The 22,988-nt window shown below is 42.5% G+C and overlaps 14 non-coding genes across 14 annotated transcripts; all 14 read left to right on the top strand.

Annotated features, from left to right (window-relative positions):
* Positions 1–246: 246 nt before the first annotated feature.
* Positions 247–432, top strand: LOC128321866 (U2 spliceosomal RNA). The gene has a single exon (XR_008305385.1). It is a non-coding gene; the product is annotated as a U2 spliceosomal RNA (small nuclear RNA).
* A 1,278-nt stretch (positions 433–1,710) lies between these two features.
* LOC128321864 (U2 spliceosomal RNA) lies at positions 1,711–1,896 on the top strand. The gene has a single exon (XR_008305383.1). It is a non-coding gene; the product is annotated as a U2 spliceosomal RNA (small nuclear RNA).
* A 1,278-nt stretch (positions 1,897–3,174) lies between these two features.
* LOC128321826 (U2 spliceosomal RNA) lies at positions 3,175–3,360 on the top strand. The gene has a single exon (XR_008305346.1). It is a non-coding gene; the product is annotated as a U2 spliceosomal RNA (small nuclear RNA).
* Positions 3,361–4,621: 1,261 nt separating this feature from the next.
* Positions 4,622–4,807, top strand: LOC128321863 (U2 spliceosomal RNA). Its single transcript, XR_008305382.1, has one exon. It is a non-coding gene; the product is annotated as a U2 spliceosomal RNA (small nuclear RNA).
* Positions 4,808–6,091: 1,284 nt separating this feature from the next.
* LOC128321809 (U2 spliceosomal RNA) lies at positions 6,092–6,277 on the top strand. Its single transcript, XR_008305328.1, has one exon. It is a non-coding gene; the product is annotated as a U2 spliceosomal RNA (small nuclear RNA).
* A 958-nt stretch (positions 6,278–7,235) lies between these two features.
* LOC128321805 (U2 spliceosomal RNA) lies at positions 7,236–7,421 on the top strand. Its single transcript, XR_008305324.1, has one exon. It is a non-coding gene; the product is annotated as a U2 spliceosomal RNA (small nuclear RNA).
* A 978-nt stretch (positions 7,422–8,399) lies between these two features.
* LOC128321860 (U2 spliceosomal RNA) lies at positions 8,400–8,585 on the top strand. Its single transcript, XR_008305379.1, has one exon. It is a non-coding gene; the product is annotated as a U2 spliceosomal RNA (small nuclear RNA).
* Positions 8,586–9,557: 972 nt separating this feature from the next.
* LOC128321862 (U2 spliceosomal RNA) lies at positions 9,558–9,741 on the top strand. Its single transcript, XR_008305381.1, has one exon. It is a non-coding gene; the product is annotated as a U2 spliceosomal RNA (small nuclear RNA).
* Positions 9,742–10,787: 1,046 nt separating this feature from the next.
* On the top strand, positions 10,788–10,971 carry LOC128321857 (U2 spliceosomal RNA). The gene has a single exon (XR_008305376.1). It is a non-coding gene; the product is annotated as a U2 spliceosomal RNA (small nuclear RNA).
* Positions 10,972–12,012: 1,041 nt separating this feature from the next.
* LOC128321856 (U2 spliceosomal RNA) lies at positions 12,013–12,196 on the top strand. Its single transcript, XR_008305375.1, has one exon. It is a non-coding gene; the product is annotated as a U2 spliceosomal RNA (small nuclear RNA).
* A 957-nt stretch (positions 12,197–13,153) lies between these two features.
* On the top strand, positions 13,154–13,337 carry LOC128321855 (U2 spliceosomal RNA). The gene has a single exon (XR_008305374.1). It is a non-coding gene; the product is annotated as a U2 spliceosomal RNA (small nuclear RNA).
* A 957-nt stretch (positions 13,338–14,294) lies between these two features.
* On the top strand, positions 14,295–14,478 carry LOC128321853 (U2 spliceosomal RNA). Its single transcript, XR_008305372.1, has one exon. It is a non-coding gene; the product is annotated as a U2 spliceosomal RNA (small nuclear RNA).
* Positions 14,479–15,536: 1,058 nt separating this feature from the next.
* LOC128321858 (U2 spliceosomal RNA) lies at positions 15,537–15,722 on the top strand. Its single transcript, XR_008305377.1, has one exon. It is a non-coding gene; the product is annotated as a U2 spliceosomal RNA (small nuclear RNA).
* Positions 15,723–16,690: 968 nt separating this feature from the next.
* LOC128321859 (U2 spliceosomal RNA) lies at positions 16,691–16,874 on the top strand. The gene has a single exon (XR_008305378.1). It is a non-coding gene; the product is annotated as a U2 spliceosomal RNA (small nuclear RNA).
* The last annotated feature ends 6,114 nt before the right edge of the window (positions 16,875–22,988 follow it).

Raw genomic sequence — 22,988 nt, 5'->3', positions numbered from 1 at the left:
ACTGCTCTGCCTGTTTCCAATAGCTATCAAGGTGACAAAAGACATTGCCCAGTATCTGTTGGGGGTGGAGTCTGCCTACCACTCTGGAGTCACCGCTTTACTGTGGGGTGTTCTTCAGGCCAGAGGAACATGCTGGTTGGGTAGACTATGATCCTGCCCCACACTGCTTGTCAGTAGGTGGCAGTAATGTAGCTAAAAGTTGTATGGCATCTGCCATTAAACACCAAGAAGAAGAAAATGCTGGTTGTTGCTTCTCGGCCTTTTGGCTACGATCAGTTGTCCTATCTGTTCTTGTGTTTATTGAATGTCTGATACATTCTCTACTCGAGGACTCTATATTAAATGGATTTTTAGAGCTGAGAGAGGGGCTGGCTCCATCCACTCCACACATCAACCTGGTATTACAGTACCTCCACGGATGGTGCACCTTCTCAAAATGTTGAAAGAAAGAAGTTGTTTTATTTTCTCTTCTTTCACAAAGACCACAACCATAAGAGTGGCTAGAAAGAAGTAAGGGAAGCAACTCCAACCCCACAGACAGCTTTAGGATGGCTTAAACACTGAGTGAGTGAGTGAGTGATGGCTATCTCTATAAGTGATTGGGAACTAGTAATCTGGCTCAGTGTAAGGTGACTTGAGCAACCCCATCCCCACCCTGATATCTTTTATAGATCCCACAGAAGAAAAAAGAGCACAGTGCCATATGGTACTTAAAAAAAGGGAACAGATGTAATTTGTAAATGTTTCAGCTGTGCTTAGTGAGAAAGGAGGGAGAATAACAGGTTTTAATACAAACTATAGCCCATTGCATAAACACTAACTAACTGAGTGACTGACTGACTGGCTGACTGACTAAGTGAGTGGATGGGTGTATGATGGCTATCTCTATAAGTGATTGGGAACTAGTAATCTGGCTCAGTGTAAGGTGACTAGAGCAACCCCACCCCCAGCCCCACCCCCACCCCCACCCCCACCCTGATATCTTTTATAGGTCCCACAGAAGAAAAAAGAGCACAGTGCCATATGGTACTTAAAAAAAGGGAACAGATGTAATTTGTAAATGTTGCAGCTGTGCTTAGTGAGAAAGGAGGAAGAATAACAGGTTTTAATACAAACTATAGCCCATTGCATAAACACTAACTAACTGAGTGACTGAGTGACTGGCTGACTGACTAAGTGAGTGGATGGGTGGATGATGGCTATCTCTATAAGTGATTGGGAACTAGTAATCTGGCTCAGTGTAAGGTGACTTGAGCAACCCCACCCCCACCCTGATATCTTTTATAGGTCCCACAGAAGAAAAAGAACAGAGTGCCATATGATACTTTAAAAAAAAAAAAAAAAAAGAAGAGATATAATTTGTAAATGTTCCAGCTGTGCTTAGTGAGAAAGGTGGGAGAATAACAGGTTTTAATACAATCTAGAGCCCATTGCTAAATCTAATCAAATCCTACACCTATAGCGACTGCTCTGCCTGTTTCCAATAGCTATCAAGGTGACAAAAGACATTGCCCAGTATCTGTTGGGGGTGGAGTCTGCCTACCACTCTGGAGTCACCGCTTTACTGTGGGGTGTTCTTCAGGCCAGAGGAACATGCTGGTTGGGTAGACTATGATCCTGCCCCACACTGCTTGTCAGTAGGTGGCAGTAATGTAGCTAAAAGTTGTATGGCATCTGCCATTAAACACCAAGAAGAAGAAAATGCTGGTTGTTGCTTCTCGGCCTTTTGGCTACGATCAGTTGTCCTATCTGTTCTTGTGTTTATTGAATGTCTGATACATTCTCTACTCGAGGACTCTATATTAAATGGATTTTTAGAGCTGAGAGAGGGGCTGGCTCCATCCACTCCACACATCAACCTGGTATTACAGTACCTCCACGGATGGTGCACCTTCTCAAAATGTTGAAAGAAAGAAGTTGTTTTATTTTCTCTTCTTTCACAAAGACCACAACCATAAGAGTGGCTAGAAAGAAGTAAGGGAAGCAACTCCAACCCCACAGACAGCTTTAGGATGGCTTAAACACTGAGTGAGTGAGTGAGTGATGGCTATCTCTATAAGTGATTGGGAACTAGTAATCTGGCTCAGTGTAAGGTGACTTGAGCAACCCCATCCCCACCCTGATATCTTTTATAGATCCCACAGAAGAAAAAAGAGCACAGTGCCATATGGTACTTAAAAAAAGGGAACAGATGTAATTTGTAAATGTTTCAGCTGTGCTTAGTGAGAAAGGAGGGAGAATAACAGGTTTTAATACAAACTATAGCCCATTGCATAAACACTAACTAACTGAGTGACTGACTGACTGGCTGACTGACTAAGTGAGTGGATGGGTGTATGATGGCTATCTCTATAAGTGATTGGGAACTAGTAATCTGGCTCAGTGTAAGGTGACTAGAGCAACCCCACCCCCAGCCCCACCCCCACCCCCACCCCCACCCTGATATCTTTTATAGGTCCCACAGAAGAAAAAAGAGCACAGTGCCATATGGTACTTAAAAAAAGGGAACAGATGTAATTTGTAAATGTTGCAGCTGTGCTTAGTGAGAAAGGAGGAAGAATAACAGGTTTTAATACAAACTATAGCCCATTGCATAAACACTAACTAACTGAGTGACTGAGTGACTGGCTGACTGACTAAGTGAGTGGATGGGTGGATGATGGCTATCTCTATAAGTGATTGGGAACTAGTAATCTGGCTCAGTGTAAGGTGACTTGAGCAACCCCACCCCCACCCTGATATCTTTTATAGGTCCCACAGAAGAAAAAGAACAGAGTGCCATATGATACTTTAAAAAAAAAAAAAAAAAAGAAGAGATATAATTTGTAAATGTTCCAGCTGTGCTTAGTGAGAAAGGTGGGAGAATAACAGGTTTTAATACAATCTAGAGCCCATTGCTAAATCTAATCAAATCCTACACCTATAGCTACTGCTCTGCCTGTTTCCAATAGCTATCAAGGTGACAAAAGAGATTGCCCAGTATCTGTTGGGGGTGGAGTCTGCCTACCACTCTGGAGTCACCGCTTTACCGTGGAGTGTTCTTCAGGCCAGAGGAAAATGCTGGTTGGGAAGACTATGATCCTGCCCCACACTGCTTGTCAGTAGGTGGCAGTAATGTAGCTAAAAGTTGTATGGCATCTGCCATTAAACACCAAGAAGAAGAAAATGCTGGTTGTTGCTTCTCAGCCTTTTGGCTACGATCAGTTGTCCTATCTGTTCTTGTGTTTATTGTATGTCTGATACATTCTCTACTCGAGGACTCTATATTAAATGGCTTTTTAGAGCTGAGAGAGGGGCTTACTCCATCCACTCCACACATCAACCTGGTATTATAGTACCTCCACGAATGGTGCACCTTCTCAAAATGTTGAAAGAAAGAAGTTGTTTTATTTTCTCTTCTTTCACAAAGACCACAACCATAAGAGTGGCTAGAAAGAAGTAAGGGAAGCAACTCCAACCCCACAGACAGCTTTAGGATGGCTTAAACACTGAGTGAGTGAGAGAGTGATGGCTATCTCTATAAGTGATTGGGAACTAGTAATCTGGCTCAGTGTAAGGTGACTTGAGCAACCCCATCCCCACCCTGATATCTTTTATAGCTCCCACAGAAGAAAAAAGAGCACAGTGCCATATGGTACTTAAAAAAAGGGAACAGATGTAATTTGTAAATGTTTCAGCTGTGCTTAGTGAGAAAGGAGGGAGAATAACAGGTTTTAATACAAACTATAGCCCATTGCATAAACACTAACTAACTGAGTGACTGACTGACTGGCTGACTGACTAAGTGAGTGGATGGGTGTATGATGGCTATCTCTATAAGTGATTGGGAACTAGTAATCTGGCTCAGTGTAAGGTGACTTGAGCAACCCCACCCCCAGCCCCACCCCCACCCCCACCCTGATATCTTTTATAGGTCCCACAGAAGAAAAAAGAGCACAGTGCCATATGGTACTTAAAAAAAGGGAACAGATGTAATTTGTAAATGTTGCAGCTGTGCTTAGTGAGAAAGGAGGGAGAATAACAGGTTTTAATACAAACTATAGCCCATTGCATAACTGAGTGACTGACTGACTGGCTGACTGACTAAGTGAGTGGATGGGTGGATGATGGCTATCTCTATAAGTGATTGGGAACTAGTAATCTGGCTCAGTGTAAGGTGACTTGAGCAACCCCACCCCCACCCTGATATCTTTTATAGGTCCCACAGAAGAAAAAGAACAGAGTGCCATATGATACTTTAAAAAAAAAAAAAAAAAAGAAGAGATATAATTTGTAAATGTTCCAGCTGTGCTTAGTGAGAAAGGTGGGAGAATAACAGGTTTTAATACAATCTAGAGCCCATTGCTAAATCTAATCAAATCCTACACCTATAGCTACTGCTCTGCCTGTTTCCAATAGCTATCAAGGTGACAAAAGACATTGCCCAGTATCTGTTGGGGGTGGAGTCTGCCTACCACTCTGGAGTCACCGCTTTACCGTGGGGTGTTCTTCAGGCCAGAGGAACATGCTGGTTGGGTAGACTATGATCCTGCCCCACACTGCTTGTCAGTAGGTGGCAGTAATGTAGCTAAAAGTTGTATGGCATCTGCCATTAAACACCAAGAAGAAGAAAATGCTGGTTGTTGCTTCTCGGCCTTTTGGCTACGATCAGTTGTCCTATCTGTTCTTGTGTTTATTGAATGTCTGATACATTCTCTACTCGAGGACTCTATATTAAATGGATTTTTAGAGCTGAGAGAGGGGCTGGCTCCATCCACTCCACACATCAACCTGGTATTACAGTACCTCCACGGATGGTGCACCTTCTCAAAATGTTGAAAGAAAGAAGTTGTTTTATTTTCTCTTCTTTCACAAAGACCACAACCATAAGAGTGGCTAGAAAGAAGTAAGGGAAGCAACTCCAACCCCACAGACAGCTTTAGGATGGCTTAAACACTGAGTGAGTGAGTGAGTGATGGCTATCTCTATAAGTGATTGGGAACTAGTAATCTGGCTCAGTGTAAGGTGACTTGAGCAACCCCATCCCCACCCTGATATCTTTTATAGATCCCACAGAAGAAAAAAGAGCACAGTGCCATATGGTACTTAAAAAAAGGGAACAGATGTAATTTGTAAATGTTTCAGCTGTGCTTAGTGAGAAAGGAGGGAGAATAACAGGTTTTAATACAAACTATAGCCCATTGCATAAACACTAACTAACTGAGTGACTGACTGACTGGCTGACTGACTAAGTGAGTGGATGGGTGTATGATGGCTATCTCTATAAGTGATTGGGAACTAGTAATCTGGCTCAGTGTAAGGTGACTTGAGCAACCCCACCCCCAGCCCCACCCCCACCCCCACCCCCACCCTGATATCTTTTATAGGTCCCACAGAAGAAAAAAGAGCACAGTGCCATATGGTACTTAAAAAAAGGGAACAGATGTAATTTGTAAATGTTGCAGCTGTGCTTAGTGAGAAAGGAGGAAGAATAACAGGTTTTAATACAAACTATAGCCCATTGCATAAACACTAACTAACTGAGTGACTGAGTGACTGGCTGACTGACTAAGTGAGTGGATGGGTGGATGATGGCTATCTCTATAAGTGATTGGGAACTAGTAATCTGGCTCAGTGTAAGGTGACTTGAGCAACCCCACCCCCACCCCCACCCTGATATCTTTTATAGGTCCCACAGAAGAAAAAGAACAGAGTGCCATATGATACTTTAAAAAAAAAAAAAAAAAAGAAGAGATATAATTTGTAAATGTTCCAGCTGTGCTTAGTGAGAAAGGTGGGAGAATAACAGGTTTTAATACAATCTAGAGCCCATTGCTAAATCTAATCAAATCCTACACCTATAGCTACTGCTCTGCCTGTTTCCAATAGCTATCAAGGTGACAAAAGAGATTGCCCAGTATCTGTTGGGGGTGGAGTCTGCCTACCACTCTGGAGTCACCGCTTTACCGTGGAGTGTTCTTCAGGCCAGAGGAAAATGCTGGTTGGGAAGACTATGATCCTGCCCCACACTGCTTGTCAGTAGGTGGCAGTAATGTAGCTAAAAGTTGTATGGCATCTGCCATTAAACACCAAGAAGAAGAAAATGCTGGTTGTTGCTTCTCAGCCTTTTGGCTACGATCAGTTGTCCTATCTGTTCTTGTGTTTATTGTATGTCTGATACATTCTCTACTCGAGGACTCTATATTAAATGGCTTTTTAGAGCTGAGAGAGGGGCTTACTCCATCCACTCCACACATCAACCTGGTATTACAGTACCTCCACGAATGGTGCACCTTCTCAAAATGTTGAAAGAAAGAAGTTGTTTTATTTTCTCTTCTTTCACAAAGACCACAACCATAAGAGTGGCTAGAAAGAAGTAAGGGAAGCAACTCCAACCCCACAGACAGCTTTAGGATGGCTTAAACACTGAGTGAGTGAGAGAGTGATGGCTATCTCTATAAGTGATTGGGAACTAGTAATCTGGCTCAGTGTAAGGTGACTTGAGCAACCCCATCCCCACCCTGATATCTTTTATAGCTCCCACAGAAGAAAAAAGAGCACAGTGCCATATGGTACTTAAAAAAAGGGAACAGATGTAATTTGTAAATGTTGCAGCTGTGCTTAGTGAGAAAGGAGGGAGAATAACAGGTTTTAATACAAACTATAGCCCATTGCATAAACACTAACTAACTGAGTGACTGACTGACTGGCTGACTGACTAAGTGAGTGGATGGGTGGATGATGGCTATCTCTATAAGTGATTGGGAACTAGTAATCTGGCTCAGTGTAAGGTGACTTGAGCAACCCCACCCCCACCCTGATATCTTTTATAGGTCCCACAGAAGAAAAAGAACAGAGTGCCATATGATACTTTAAAAAAAAAAAAAAAAAAGAAGAGATATAATTTGTAAATGTTCCAGCTGTGCTTAGTGAGAAAGGTGGGAGAATAACAGGTTTTAATACAATCTAGAGCCCATTGCTAAATCTAATCAAATCCTACACCTATAGCGACTGCTCTGCCTGTTTCCAATAGCTATCAAGGTGACAAAAGAGATTGCCCAGTATCTGTTGGGGGTGGAGTCTGCCTACCACTCTGGAGTCACCGCTTTACCGTGGGGTGTTCTTCAGGCCAGAGGAACATGCTGGTTGGGAAGACTATGATCCTGCCCCACACTGCTTGTCAGTAAGTGGCAGTAATGAAGCTAAAAGTTGTATGGCATCTGCCATTAAACACCAAGAAGAAGAAAATGCTGGTTGTTGCTTCTCAGCCTTTTGGCTACGATCAGTTGTCCTATCTGTTCTTGTGTTTATTGAATGTCTGATACATTCTCTACTCGAGGACTCTATATTAAATGGATTTTTAGAGCTGAGAGAGGGTCTTGCTCCATCCACTGCACACATCAACCTGGTATTACAGTACCTCCACGAATGGTGCACCTTCTCAAAATGTTGAAAGAAAGAAGTTGTTTTATTTTCTCTTCTTTCACAAAGACCACAACCATAAGAGTGGCTAGAAAGAAGTAAGGGAAGCAACTCCAACCCCACAGACAGCTTTAGGATGGCTTAAACACTGAGTGAGTGAGTGAGTGAGTGATGGCTATCTCTATAAGTGATTGGGAACTAGTAATCTGGCTCAGTGTAAGGTGACTTGAGCAACCCCATCCCCACCCTGATATCTTTTATAGCTCCCACAGAAGAAAAAAGAGCACAGTGCCATATGGTACTTAAAAAAAGGGAACAGATGTAATTTGTAAATGTTTCAGCTGTGCTTAGTGAGAAAGGAGGGAGAATAACAGGTTTTAATACAAACTATAGCCCATTGCATAAACACTAACTAACTGAGTGACTGGCTGACTGACTAAGTGAGTGGATGGGTGGATGATGGCTATCTCTATAAGTGATTGGGAACTAGTAATCTGTCTCAGTGTAAGGTGACTTGAGCAACCCCACCCCCACCCCCACCCCCACCCCCACCCCCACCCTGATATCTTTTATAGGTCCCACAGAAGAAAAAGAACAGAGTGCCATATGATACTTTAAAAAAAAAAAAAAAAAAGAAGAGATATAATTTGTAAATGTTCCAGCTGTGCTTAGTGAGAAAGGTGGGAGAATAACAGGTTTTAATACAATCTAGAGCCCATTGCTAAATCTAATCAAATCCTACACCTATAGCTACTGCTCTGCCTGTTTCCAATAGCTATCAAGGTGACAAAAGAGATTGCCCAGTATCTGTTGGGGGTGGAGTCTGCCTACCACTCTGGAGTCACCGCTTTACCGTGGAGTGTTCTTCAGGCCAGAGGAAAATGCTGGTTGGGAAGACTATGATCCTGCCCCACACTGCTTGTCAGTAGGTGGCAGTAATGTAGCTAAAAGTTGTATGGCATCTGCCATTAAACACCAAGAAGAAGAAAATGCTGGTTGTTGCTTCTCAGCCTTTTGGCTACGATCAGTTGTCCTATCTGTTCTTGTGTTTATTGAATGTCTGATACATTCTCTACTCGAGGACTCTATATTAAATGGATTTTTAGAGCTGAGAGAGGGGCTTGCTCCATCCACTCCACACATCAACCTGGTATTACAGTACCTCCACGAATGGTGCACCTTCTCAAAATGTTGAAAGAAAGAAGTTGTTTTATTTTCTCTTTTTTCACAAAGACCACAACCATAAGAGTGGCTAGAAAGAAGTAAGGGAAGCAACTCCAACCCCACAGACAGCTTTAGGATGGCTTAAACACTGAGTAAGTGAGTGAGTGAGTGATGGCGATCTCTATAAGTGATTGGGAACTAGTAATCTGGCTCAGTGTAAGGTGACTTGAGCAACCCCATCCCCACCCTGATATCTTTTATAGCTCCCACAGAAGAAAAAAGAGCACAGTGCCATATGGTACTTAAAAAAAGGGAACAGATGTAATTTGTAAATGTTTCAGCTGTGCTTAGTGAGAAAGGAGGGAGAATAACAGGTTTTAATACAAACTATAGCCCATTGCATAAACACTAACTAACTGAGTGACTGGCTGACTGACTAAGTGAGTGGATGGGTGGATGATGGCTATCTCTATAAGTGATTGGGAACTAGTAATCTGGCTCAGTGTAAGGTGACTTGAGCAACCCCACCCCCACCCCCACCCCCACCCTGATATCTTTTATAGGTCCCACAGAAGAAAAAGAACAGAGTGACATATGATACTTTAAAAAAAAAAAAAAAAAAAAAAAAGAAGAGATATAATTTGTAAATGTTCCAGCTGTTCTTAGTGAGAAAGGTGGGAGAATAACAGGTTTTAATACAATCTAGAGCCCATTGCTAAATCTAATCAAATCCTACACCTATAGCTTCTGCTCTGCCTGTTTCCAATAGCTATCAAGGTGACAAAAGAGATTGCCCAGTATCTGTTGGGGGTGGAGTCTGCCTACCACTCTGGAGTCACCGCTTTACCGTGGGGTGTTCTTCAGGCCAGAGGAAAATGCTGGTTGGGTAGACTATGATCCTGCCCCACACTGCTTGTCAGTAGGTGGCAGTAATGTAGCTAAAAGTTGTATGGCATCTGCCATTAAACACCAAGAAGAAGAAAATGCTGGTTGTTGCTTCTCAGCCTTTTGACTACGATCAGTTGTCGTATCTGTTCTTGTGTATTGTATGTCTGATACATTCTCTATTCGAGGACTCTATATTAAATGGATTTTTAGAGCTGAGAGAGGGGCTTGCTCCATCCACTCCACACATCAACCTGGTATTACAGTACCTCCACGAATGGTGCACCTTCTCAAAATGTTGAAAGAAAGAAGTTGTTTTATTTTCTCTTTTTTCACAAAGACCACAACCATAAGAGTGGCTAGAAAGAAGTAAGGGAAGCAACTCCAACCCCACAGGCAGCTTTAGGATGGCTTAAACACTGAGTGAGTGAGTGAGTGGGTGATGGCTATCTCTATAAGTGATTGGGAACTAGTAATCTGGCTCAGTGTAAGGTGACTTGAGCAACCCCATCCCCACCCTGATATCTTTTATAGCTCCCACAGAAGAAAAAAGAGCACAGTGCCATATGGTACTTAAAAAAAAGGGAACAGATGTAATTTGTAAATGTTTCAGCTGTGCTTAGTGAGAAAGGAGGGAGAATAACAGGTTTTAATACAAACTATAGCCCATTGCACAAACACTAACTAACTGAGTGACTGGCTGACTGGCTGACTGACTAAGTGAGTGGATGGGTGGATGATGGCTATCTCTATAAGTGATTGGGAACTAGTAATCTGGCTCAGTGTAAGGTGACTTGAGCAACCACACTCCCACCCTCACACTCAACCTGATAGGTTAGGTAGGTTAGGGCTAGGGTTATGGTTAGGGGCAACCCCACCCCCACCCCCACCCTGATATCTTTTATAGGTCCCACAGAAGAAAAAGAACAGAGTGACATATGATACTTTAAAAAAAAAAAAAAAAAAAAAAAAAGAAGAGATATAATTTGTAAATGTTCCAGCTGTGCTTAGTGAGAAAGGTGGGAGAATAACAGGTTTTAATACAATCTAGAGCCCATTGCTAAATCTAATCAAATCCTACACCTATAGCTTCTGCTCTGCCTGTTTCCAATAGCTATCAAGGTGACAAAAGAGATTGCCCAGTATCTGTTGGGGGTGGAGTCTGCCTACCACTCTGGAGTCACCGCTTTACCGTGGGGTGTTCTTCAGGCCAGAGGAAAATGCTGGTTGGGTAGACTATGATCCTGCCCCACACTGCTTGTCAGTAGGTGGCAGTAATGTAGCTAAAAGTTGTATGGCATCTGCCGTTAAACACCAAGAAGAAGAAAATGCTGGTTGTTGCTTCTCAGCCTTTTGGCTACGATCAGTTGTCGTATCTGTTCTTGTGTATTGTATGTCTGATACATTCTCTATTCGAGGACTCTATATTAAATGGATTTTTAGAGCTGAGAGAGGGGCTTGCTCCATCCACTCCACACATCAACCTGGTATTACAGTACCTCCACGAATGGTGCACCTTCTCAAAATGTTGAAAGAAAGAAGTTGTTTTATTTTCTCTTTTTTCACAAAGACCACAACCATAAGAGTGGCTAGAAAGAAGTAAGGGAAGCAACTCCAACCCCACAGACAGCTTTAGGATGGCTTAAACACTGAGTGAGTGAGTGAGTGGGTGATGGCTATCTCTATAAGTGATTGGGAACTAGTAATCTGGCTCAGTGTAAGGTGACTTGAGCAACCCCATCCCCACCCTGATATCTTTTATAGCTCCCACAGAAGAAAAAAGAGCACAGTGCCATATGGTACTTAAAAAAAAGGGAACAGATGTAATTTGTAAATGTTTCAGCTGTGCTTAGTGAGAAAGGAGGGAGAATAACAGGTTTTAATACAAACTATAGCCCATTGCACAAACACTAACTAACTGAGTGACTGGCTGACTGGCTGACTGACTAAGTGAGTGGATGGGTGTATGATGGCTATCTCTATAAGTGATTGGGAACTAGTAATCTGGCTCAGTGTAAGGTGACTTGAGCAACCACACTCCCACCCTCACACTCAACCTGATAGGTTAGGTAGGTTAGGGCTAGGGTTATGGTTAGGGGCAACCCCACCCCCACCCCCACCCTGATATCTTTTATAGGTCCCACAGAAGAAAAAGAACAGAGTGCCATATGATACTTTAAAAAAAAAAAAAAAAAAAAGAAGAGATATAATTTGCAAATGTTCCAGCTGTGCTTAGTGAGAAAGGTGGGAGAATAACAGGTTTTAATACAATCTAGAGCCCATTGCTAAATCTAATCAAATCCTACACCTATAGCTTCTGCTCTGCCTGTTTCCAATAGCTATCAAGGTGACAAAAGAGATTGCCCAGTATCTGTTGGGGGTGGAGTCTGCCTACCACTCTGGAGTCACCGCTTTACCGTGGGGTGTTCTTCAGGCCAGAGGAAAATGCTGGTTGGGTAGACTATGATCCTGCCCCACGCTGCTTGTCAGTAGGTGGCAGTAATGTAGCTAAAAGTTGTATGGCATCTGCCATTAAACACCAAGAAGAAGAAAATGCTGGTTGTTGCTTCTCAGCCTTTTGGCTACGATCAGTTGTCGTATCTGTTCTTGTGTATTGTATGTCTGATACATTCTCTATTCGAGGACTCTATATTAAATGGATTTTTAGAGCTGAGAGAGGGGCTTGCTCCATCCACTCCACACATCAACCTGGTATTACAGTACCTCCACGAATGGTGCACCTTCTCAAAATGTTGAAAGAAAGAAGTTGTTTTATTTTCTCTTTTTTCACAAAAACCACAACCATAAGAGTGGCTAGAAAGAAGTAAGGGAAGCAACTCCAACCCCACAGACAGCTTTAGGATGGCTTAAACACTGAGTGAGTGAGTGAGTGGGTGATGGCTATCTCTATAAGTGATTGGGAACTAGTAATCTGGCTCAGTGTAAGGTGACTTGAGCAACCCCATCCCCACCCTGATATCTTTTATAGCTCCCACAGAAGAAAAAAGAGCACAGTGCCATATGGTACTTAAAAAAAAAAGGGAACAGATGTAATTTGTAAATGTTTCAGCTGTGCTTAGTGAGAAAGGAGGGAGAACAACAGGTTTTAATACAAACTATAGCCCATTGCACAAACACTAACTAACTGAGTGACTGGCTGACTGGCTGACTGACTAAGTGAGTGGATGGGTGGATGATGGCTATCTCTATAAGTGATTGGGAACTAGTAATCTGGCTCAGTGTAAGGTGACTTGAGCAACCCCATCCCCACCCTGATATCTTTTATAGCTCCCACAGAAGAAAAAAGAGCACAGTGCCATATGGTACTTAAAAAAAAAAGAAGAGATATAATTTGTAAATGTTCCAGCTGTGCTTAGTGAGAAAGGTGGGAGAATAACAGGTTTTAATACAATCTAGAGCCCATTGCTAAATCTAATCAAATCCTACACCTATAGCTTCTGCTCTGCCTGTTTCCAATAGCTATCAAGGTGACAAAAGAGATTGCCCAGTATCTGTTGGGGGTGGAGTCTGCCTACCACTCTGGAGTCACCGCTTTACCGTGGGGTGTTCTTCATGCCAGAGGAAAATGCTGGTTGGGTAGACTATGATCCTGCCCCACACTGCTTGTCAGTAGGTGGCAGTAATGTAGCTAAAAGTTGTATGGCATCTGCCATCAAACACCAAGAAGAAGAAAATGCTGGTTGTTGCTTCTCAGCCTTTTGGCTACGATCAGTTGTCGTATCTGTTCTTGTGTATTGTATGTCTGATACATTCTCTATTCGAGGACTCTATATTAAATGGATTTTTAGAGCTGAGAGAGGGGCTTGCTCCATCCACTCCACACATCAACCTGGTATTACAGTACCTCCACGAATGGTGCACCTTCTCAAAATGTTGAAAGAAAGAAGTTGTTTTATTTTCTCTTTTTTCACAAAAACCACAACCATAAGAGTGGCTAGAAAGAAGTAAGGGAAGCAACTCCAACCCCACAGACAGCTTTAGGATGGCTTAAACACTGAGTGAGTGAGTGAGTGGGTGATGGCTATCTCTATAAGTGATTGGGAACTAGTAATCTGGCTCAGTGTAAGGTGACTTGAGCAACCCCATCCCCACCCTGATATCTTTTATAGCTCCCACAGAAGAAAAAAGAGCACAGTGCCATATGGTACTTAAAAAAAAAAGGGAACAGATGTAATTTGTAAATGTTTCAGCTGTGCTTAGTGAGAAAGGAGGGAGAACAACAGGTTTTAATACAAACTATAGCCCATTGCACAAACACTAACTAACTGAGTGACTGGCTGACTGGCTGACTGACTAAGTGAGTGGATGGGTGGATGATGGCTATCTCTATAAGTGATTGGGAACTAGTAATCTGGCTCAGTGTAAGGTGACTTGAGCAACCCCATCCCCACCCTGATATCTTTTATAGCTCCCACAGAAGAAAAAAGAGCACAGTGCCATATGGTACTTAAAAAAAAAAGAAGAGATATAATTTGTAAATGTTCCAGCTGTGCTTAGTGAGAAAGGTGGGAGAATAACAGGTTTTAATACAATCTAGAGCCCATTGCTAAATCTAATCAAATCCTACACCTATAGCTTCTGCTCTGCCTGTTTCCAATAGCTATCAAGGTGACAAAAGAGATTGCCCAGTATCTGTTGGGGGTGGAGTCTGCCTACCACTCTGGAGTCACCGCTTTACCGTGGGGTGTTCTTCATGCCAGAGGAAAATGCTGGTTGGGTAGACTATGATCCTGCCCCACACTGCTTGTCAGTAGGTGGCAGTAATGTAGCTAAAAGTTGTATGGCATCTGCCATCAAACACCAAGAAGAAGAAAATGCTGGTTGTTGCTTCTCAGCCTTTTGGCTACGATCAGTTGTCGTATCTGTTCTTGTGTATTGTATGTCTGATACATTCTCTATTTGAGGACTCTATATTAAATGGATTTTTAGAGCTGAGAGAGGGGCTTGCTCCATCCACTCCACACATCAACCTGGTATTACAGTACCTCCACGAATGGTGCACCTTCTCAAAATGTTGAAAGAAAGAAGTTGTTTTATTTTCTCTTTTTTCACAAAGACCACAACCATAAGAGTGGCTAGAAAGAAGTAAGGGAAGCAACTCCAACCCCACAGACAGCTTTAGGATGGCTTAAACACTGAGTGAGTGAGTGAGTGGGTGATGGCTATCTCTATAAGTGATTGGGAACTAGTAATCTGGCTCAGTGTAAGGTGACTTGAGCAACCCCATCCCCACCCTGATATCTTTTATAGCTCCCACAGAAGAAAAAAGAGCACAGTGCCATATGGTACTTAAAAAAAAGGGAACAGATGTAATTTGTAAATGTTTCAGCTGTGCTTAGTGAGAAAGGAGGGAGAATAACAGGTTTTAATACAAACTATAGCCCATTGCACAAACACTAACTAACTGAGTGACTGGCTGACTGGCTGACTGACTAAGTGAGTGGATGGGTGGATGGGTGGATGATGGCTATCTCTATAAGTGATTGGGAACTAGTAATCTGGCTCAGTGTAAGGTGACTTGAGCAACCACACTCCCACCCTCACACTCAACCTGATAGGTTAGGTAGGTTAGGGCTAGGGTTATGCTTAGGCGCAACCCCAACCCCACCCCCACCCCCACCCCCACCCTGATATCTTTTATAGGTCCCACAGAAGAAAAAGAACAGAGTGCCATATGATACTTTAAAAAAAAAAAAAAAAAGAAGAGATATAATTTGTAAATGTTCCAGCTGTGCTTAGTGAGAAAGGTGGGAGAATAACAGGTTTTAATACAATCTAGAGCCCATTGCTAAATCTAATCAAATCCTACACCTATAGCTTCTGCTCTGCCTGTTTCCAATAGCTATCAAGGTGACAAAAGAGATTGCCCAGTATCTGTTGGGGGTGGAGTCTGCCTACCACTCTGGAGTCACCGCTTTACCGTGGGGTGTTCTTCAGGCCAGAGGAAAATGCTGGTTGGGTAGACTATGATCCTGCCCCACACTGCTTGTCCGTAGGTGGCAGTAATGTAGCTAAAAGTTGTATGGCATCTGCCATTAAACACCAAGAAGAAGAAAATGCTGGTTGTTGCTTCTCAGCCTTTTGGCTACGATCAGTTGTCGTATCTGTTCTTGTGTATATTGAATGTCTGATACATTCTCTACTTGAGGACTCTATATTAAATTGGTTTTTAGAGCTGAGAGAGGGGCTTGCTCCATCCACTCCACACATCAACCTGGTATTACAGTACCTCCATGAATGGTGCACCTTCTCACAATGTTGAAAGAAAGAAGTTGTTTTATTTTCTCTTCTTTCACAAAGACCACAACCATAAGAGTGGCTAGAAAGAAGTAAGGGAAGCAACTTCAACCCCACAGACAACTTTAGGATGGCTTAAACACTGAGTGAGTGAGTGAGTGAGTGGGTGGGTGATGGCTATCTCTATAAGTGATTGGGAACTAGTAATCTGGCTCAGTGTAAGGTGACTTGAGCAACCCCATCCCTACCCTGATATCTTTTATAGCTCCCACAGAAGAAAAAAGAGCACAGTGCCATATGGTACTTAAAAAAAGGGAACAGATGTAATTTGTAAATGTTTCAGCTGTGCTTAGTGAGAAAGGAGGGAGAATAACAGGTTTTAATACAAACTATAGCCCATTGCATAAACACTAACTAACTGAGTGACTGACGGACTGGCTGACTGACTGAGTGGATGGGTGTATGATGGCTATCTCTATAAGTGATTGGGAACTAGTAATCTGGCTCAGTGTAAGGTGACTTGAGCAACCCCACCCCCACCCCCACCCCCACCCTGATATCTTTTATAGGTCCCACAGAAGAAAAAGAACAGAGTGATACTTTAAAAAAAAAAAAAAAGAAGAGATATAATTTGTAAATGTTCCAGCTGTGCTTAGTGAGAAAGGTGGGAGAATAACAGGTTTTAATACAATCTAGAGCCCATTGCTAAATCTAATCAAATCCTACACCTATAGCTACTGCTCTGCCTGTTTCCAATAGCTATCAAGGTGACAAAAGAGATTGCCCAGTATCTGTTGGGGGTGGAGTCTGCCTACCACTCTGGAGTCACCGCTTTACCGTGGGGTGTTGTTCAGGCCAGAGGAAAATGCTGTTTGGGTAGACTATGATCCTGCCCCACACTCCTTGTCAGTAGGTGGCAGTAATGTAGCTAAAAGTTGTATGGCATCTGCTATTAAACACCAAGAAGAAGAAAATGCTGGTTGTTGCTTCTCAGCCTTTTGGCTGCGATCAGTTGTCGTATCTGTTCTTGTGTATTGTATGTCTGATACATTCTCTATTCGAGGACTCTATATTAAATGGATTTTTAGAGCTGAGAGAGGGGCTTGCTCCATCTACTCCACACATCAACCTGGTATTACAGTACCTCCACGAATGGTGCACCTTCTCAAAATGTTGAAAGAAAGAAGTTGTTTTATTTTCTCTTCTTTCACAAAGACCACAACCATAAGAGTGGCTAGAAAGAAGTTAGGGAAGCAACTCCAACCCCACAGACAGCTTTAGGATGGCTTAAACACTGAATGAGTGAGTGAGTGATGGCTATCTCTATAAGTGATAGAGATCGTTTAGGTTAGGTTTGGCTAGGGGCTAGGGGCTAGGCCCACCCCCACCCTGTTATCTTTTATAGGTTCCACAGAAGAAAAAGAGCAGAGTGCCGTATGATACTTGTGATATATGTATAAAATTAAATTTTATTTGTACAGCGCTTTTAAAAACGGACATTGTCACAAAGCAGCTTTACAGAAATAAATGGATTCACAAAAATATATTGTAAATATTTCAATTTATCACTGTGAATTTATTTATCCCTAATCAGCAAGCCAGTGGCGACGGTGGCAAGGAAAAACTCCGAGATGATATGAGGAAGAAACCTTGAGAGGAACCAGGCTCAAAAGGGAACCCATCCTCATCTGGGTGCAACAGACAGTGCGATTATAAATAAATCCCTTCTATTATTGTGTACTATACGCACTAATAGTGCAATTGTGCAACCAATAAATTCATCACAGTTTTTGCAAGAAGTCCAGCTGGTTAAAATCTATCCACGGTCCACTGATGGAGTCCTGAGTACAAATCTGCTCCTGGCAACTGCAGCCCCAAAGCCACTACAGCAATCGCAGTCCCAAGCCATTACAGTCCAGCTCCCCATATGTGACCCCCATGCCATCTCCTCAGCCCCCAGGTGGCACCATCCCCAGCAATCCAATTCAGTTCTTCAGGCAGTCCATATGGGGCCACCCCCAGCAGCAGCGAGCGAAATCAACCGATGAGAACTCCAACCAGAAGTAGGGCATCAGGATAGGTCAGGCAGTGAGGAGGAGCAGAAGGGGTCAGAATCACTGGCATCTCTGGCATCTCAGAAGTAGCATGTGTAGCTCGACAGAGAGTTAGGGAGAGAGAGAGATGGAGAGAAAGGAAGAGATTGTTAGGTCAGCTTTTGTCCTCTAATGTTTAAGCACGATGTACTTTGCATGCAGAGTGCAAGCAGGGACTCCGGCAAGACTAGCTATGACAGCATAACTAAAAGGGAGAGCCAGAAGCTAACACAGAGATGAGGGCACCCTGGGACATAAGGCAGCCAGCCACTCCACCGTCAACAAACCTGAGTGAACGTGTGAGATTGGGGGGGGCGACAGCATCCAAACATCCCAGTTCACCACAACACTCAATGCCTGTGAAACCCTCCAGACCTGCCCCTGTACCTAAGAAAACTATTCACAAAAGGCTTGACTAAACAAATATGTTTTTAGCCTAGACTTAAACATTGAGACTGTGTCTGAGCCCCGAACACTAAGTGGAAGGCTGCTCCATAACTGTGGGGCTTTGTAAGCGAAAGCTTTAGCCCCAGCTGTAGCCCGCATTATTCGAGGTACCAACAAATAGCCTGCACCTTTTGATCTAAGTAGGTGTGGCAGATCATAAAAGACCAAAAGTTTGCACGGGTACTGTGGCGCGAGATCATTTAGTGCTTTATAGATCAATAGTAGTATTTTATAATCAATACAAAATTTGATTGGGAGCCAATGCAGTGTGGATAAGATAGTGGTGATGTGGTCATGTCTTCTGATTATAGTAAGGACTCTCACTGCTGCATTCTGGACTAACTGGAGCTTGTTTATGCATCTACTGGAACATCCAGACAGTAAGGCATTACAATAATCCAACCTAGAGGTAACAAAAGCATGAACTAATTTTTCTGCATTGTGTAGTGACAATATATTTCTTATTTTAGCAATATTTCTGAGATGAAAGAAAGTGATCCTAGTGATATTATCTACATGAGCTTCAAAAGAAAGACTAGAGTTGATGATCACACCAAGGTCTTTTACTGCTGCACATGGTGAAACAGAAAGGCCATCCAGAGTTATTATGTAATCAGAAAGCCTACTTCAAACTGCATGTGGTCCTAGTACAAGTACTTCTGTCTTGTCAGAATTAAGTAAGAGAAAGTTAATAAACATCCAGTTTCTAATGTCTTTTACACATTCCTCAACTTTATTAAGCTGGTGTCTGTCATCTGGCTTTGCTGAAACATACAACTGTGTGTCATCAGCGTAACATTGGAAGCTGATACCATGGTTACGAATAATTTTGCCCAGAGGTAGCATATATAAAGAAAAGAGCAGTGGGTCTAAAACAGAGCCTTGTGGAACACCAAACTTTACCTTAGTATGAGAAGTCACCATTTAAATCTACAAACTGATTATGATCAGGTAAATAAGACCTGAGTCAGGAAAGGGCCATTCCCTTAATGCCTACTGTGTTTTCTAATCTATCGAGGAGAATAGCATGATCAGTGGTATCAAAAGCTGCACTAAGGTCAAGCAGCACAAGCAAGGAGACACAACCCTGATCAGAGGCCAGTAGTAAGTCATTTACCACTTTAACCAGCGCTGTCTCTGTGCTATGATGAGGCCTAAATCCTGACTGATACATAGGAGTAACATTCATGAAATGTAAGTATGAGCATAGCTTTTCCTTTTCTAGGACCTGGGAGATAAAGGGGAGGTTTGATATTGGTCTATAATTAGACAGGGGTCAAGGTCAGGTTTTTTTAATCAAGGGCTTTATAACTACTAGTTTAAAAGATTTAGGTACATAGCCAATGTTAAGGGAAGAATTGATTATATTTAAAAGAGGTTTGATTGTTTCAGGAATTATCTGTTTGAAGAAACAAGTAGGTAAAGGATCTAGTATACAGGTTGATGATTTTGATGGTGAAATTAGTTAAATTAGTTTGGTCTCTTCAAGGGGAGTAAAACATTGTAATTGTTGATCTGATATTATATTATCATTTACAGGGTTAGTTATAAAACTGTCTGGTTTTAAATTAATAGTTTGAATTTTTTGCCTGATATTTTCAATTTTGAAAAAACCATTGAAAAAATTCATGAAGTCATCGCTGCTATATAATGATTGTGTGCATGTTTCTATTGTGGTCTTATTCCTAGTTAATTTTGCTACAGTATTAAATAAGAATCTAGGATTATTTCTGTTATCTTCAATTAGTGTGGAAAGATACATTGATCTAGCAGCACTAAGAGCTTTCCTATAGCTCAAAAGGTTCTCCTTCCATGCTATTTGAAAACTACTGATTTAGTTTGAGGCCATTTATGTTCTAGTTTTCGAGTGGTCTGTTTTAAAGTTCGTGTGTGATCGCTATACCAGGGTGCTAGCTTTTTCTCCCTAATTATTTTTCTTTTAAGTGGAGCTACCTTATCTAGCGAGTTGCAGAATGTTGATTCTAAGCATTCAGTTGCCTGGTCAAGTTCTTCGGGATCAGATGGTGATCCAATCATGGTTGATAAATCTGGGGGATTACTGATAAAACTCTGTGCAGTTGTTGACGTGAACATACGTTTGAAACGGTGACTTGGCAAGGTGCATATATTATGATCAAGACACAATTTAAATGAGATGAGGTAATGATATGAGAGTTTCAGACTGTGGAAATGAGACTATATTTTCTATATTTAATCCGAATGTTAGTATTAAATCAAGCGTGTGACCACCACTATGAGTGGGTCCTATTACATTCTGATTAACCCCTACCGAATCTAGAATAGACACAACTGCTGTTCTTAGGAGGGTCTTCTGGATTATCAGAATGAATATTAAAGTCTCCACAATTAATGATTTGTCTAAGGAAACAACCAGGATAGAAATGGAATCCGCAAATTCACATAGGAATTCCGAATATGGCCCTGTGGGTCTGTAAATAATAATTACTGGAATCACCTGGGTAGACTTATTTTTAGTGGCTATGTATGTTATGTTAGTATAAAGAACTTTGAATGCATTGAATTTATGACTAGGTTTTTGTGTCACACCTAGATTATCATTATAGATGACTGCGACGCCTCCTCCTTTGCCAGTTAGACGGGGCTGATGTATGTAACTGTACCCGGGAGGAGTAGCTTCATTTAATGCTACAAACTCATTTGGTTTAATCCACATTTCTGTTAAACACAGTACATCAAACTCCTGATCAGTAATGGTTTCATTAACAGCAAGAGCTTTAGACGTAAGAGATCTAATATTCAATAGTCCTAGCTTCAGATCAACGGTGCTGGCTACACATTCGGTTTGATTTAATTTTATGTTAATTAGGTTACTAAGACAAACTCTGAGTATCTATAAATTTGTTTATCTTGGGGAACAGACACAGTCTCAATTCGATGGAACCTAAGTGACGACTCAGTGCAGCTAGCAGACGGTCAGTTTAGCCTGCTTGTCTGCTCCCTGGCCTTGGCCCTGGATTGTCACCGATTAACTAGGCCAACTGTGTTGGATTTTCCTTTCTTATCTGACCCCAGCAAGCTTATATCACTTACCTTACAGCTGGGTGCACTCTAAGTAACTTTGCTGTAACAATGCAAAGAATATATATGAGCAATGTGAGGTCTTTCCTGAAATTTCTCCTTGAAGCATGACTGGCTGCTGTGAGAGCCTCCAAAAGGAGATTGAAAGGGGCAATTTTCAGCCTAAACAGGCTTAAAAAAAACAAGAAGGCTTGTTGTACACAAACAAGCTGTTAAGGCCAAAAAAATCAAGTAATTGCTTTTACCTTTCCTCACTTTAGTTTTTATATATCATGGTATGTCATCTGTAATGTACAATGATTTTCATGATGATTTAATTGCGTTTCAGAAAACATTCTGGATGCAGTACACATACAGACCTTCCCGGAAAAGGCCAGACAAGCAATGTGACAGGGCAGGCAAAGACGGCCTCCTTGGCCGTGACAGGGCAGGCAGAGGGTTCAGTAGCAGATGCCGCAGACTCGGGAGTTGGAGCGGTCTCTGGAGCGGATTCGAGGACTGGAGCGGTCTCTGGAGCGGATTCGAGGACTGGAGCGGTCTCTGGAGCGGATTCGAGGACTGGAGCGGTCTCTGGAGCGGATTCGAGGACTGGAGCGAGAACAGAGCAGTGTGTAGTCCAAACACACAGGATGGCGACCGCCATTACAGGGAGCACTGAGGATAGAGGAAGTGTCTCTGTGAAGACCAGTGTTGAAGCTCTTGGAGAGCCTGCTGCATGCACCGACATCAACGGTGGGTCTGTCAGACTGGACACCAGCCTCAAATGCCCCTGGAAAGCCTTGGAAAGTCTTCAAACGCAACATCCACGATGCTAGGGAATACTGGAGTGGCATCCGTGATGGCTGAAGCCTGAGGCTTGACATCCATAACAGCTGGAGGCTCTGGACTGGCGGCCATCTTGGGACGAGGCTCTGGACTGGCGGCCATCTTGGGATGAGGCATCACAGAACAGGAAGCTGCAGAGAACACAGGAGTGGCGACCATAATTACAGGACCTGCTGGTGGCTTGATGAGTCAAGCTCTGCTGCTGCCAGAGCTTGCCACTGTTGGCCCCTCCCTAAAAAATTCTTTGGGGTTTCAAAGTCCTCTGCCTCTCCCACAGTAAAAGGAGGGCCACATGACAACAGTGCATAGTCCATAAAGTCTCTTAAACTACAGTTGAACTCCCCTCCAGATGACAATGACTTTGTTGGCTCCTTGAGTCCAAAACAGAACAAGTTCTTAAACAAAATCTCATCATAAATCGTACTTGATATGGCAACTCACAGAATAGATGAACGTATTCCTCATTGGATAGGTCCTTTTGCTAAAGGTGCAGTAGTTGGTCGACTGGGTCCATGATTGGCCTGGAATGCTGAAAAAGCCACTGGATCCAGGTGTGGCTGATTATTCTATAATGTGGAGAGTTGTGACAACAGCATTGGGGATCCAAGTGCAAGGCTTTATTTACAAACGTGGTCAAAACAGGCAGGGTTGAGCACCAGCAAACAGTATAATCTGAGGCAGAGGCAAAAGAGTAATCCAAAACACAGGCAATGATCAGGGCAGGCAACAAACAATCAAAAATGAGGAAAACAGGCCGAGAGTCAAAAACACAGGGAAACATAGGAAACATAGAATGGCTAAACACACAGACAAACAATAATCAGCAACCTAGGAGCATGTGTGAGCAACTTTTAT

This window comes from Pangasianodon hypophthalmus, chromosome 19, assembly GCF_027358585.1.
Source record: "Pangasianodon hypophthalmus isolate fPanHyp1 chromosome 19, fPanHyp1.pri, whole genome shotgun sequence".
Taxonomy (NCBI): domain Eukaryota; kingdom Metazoa; phylum Chordata; class Actinopteri; order Siluriformes; family Pangasiidae; genus Pangasianodon; species Pangasianodon hypophthalmus.
Note: the sequence above shows the minus strand (reverse complement) of the source record. Positions and strands in the feature narration are given on the sequence as shown.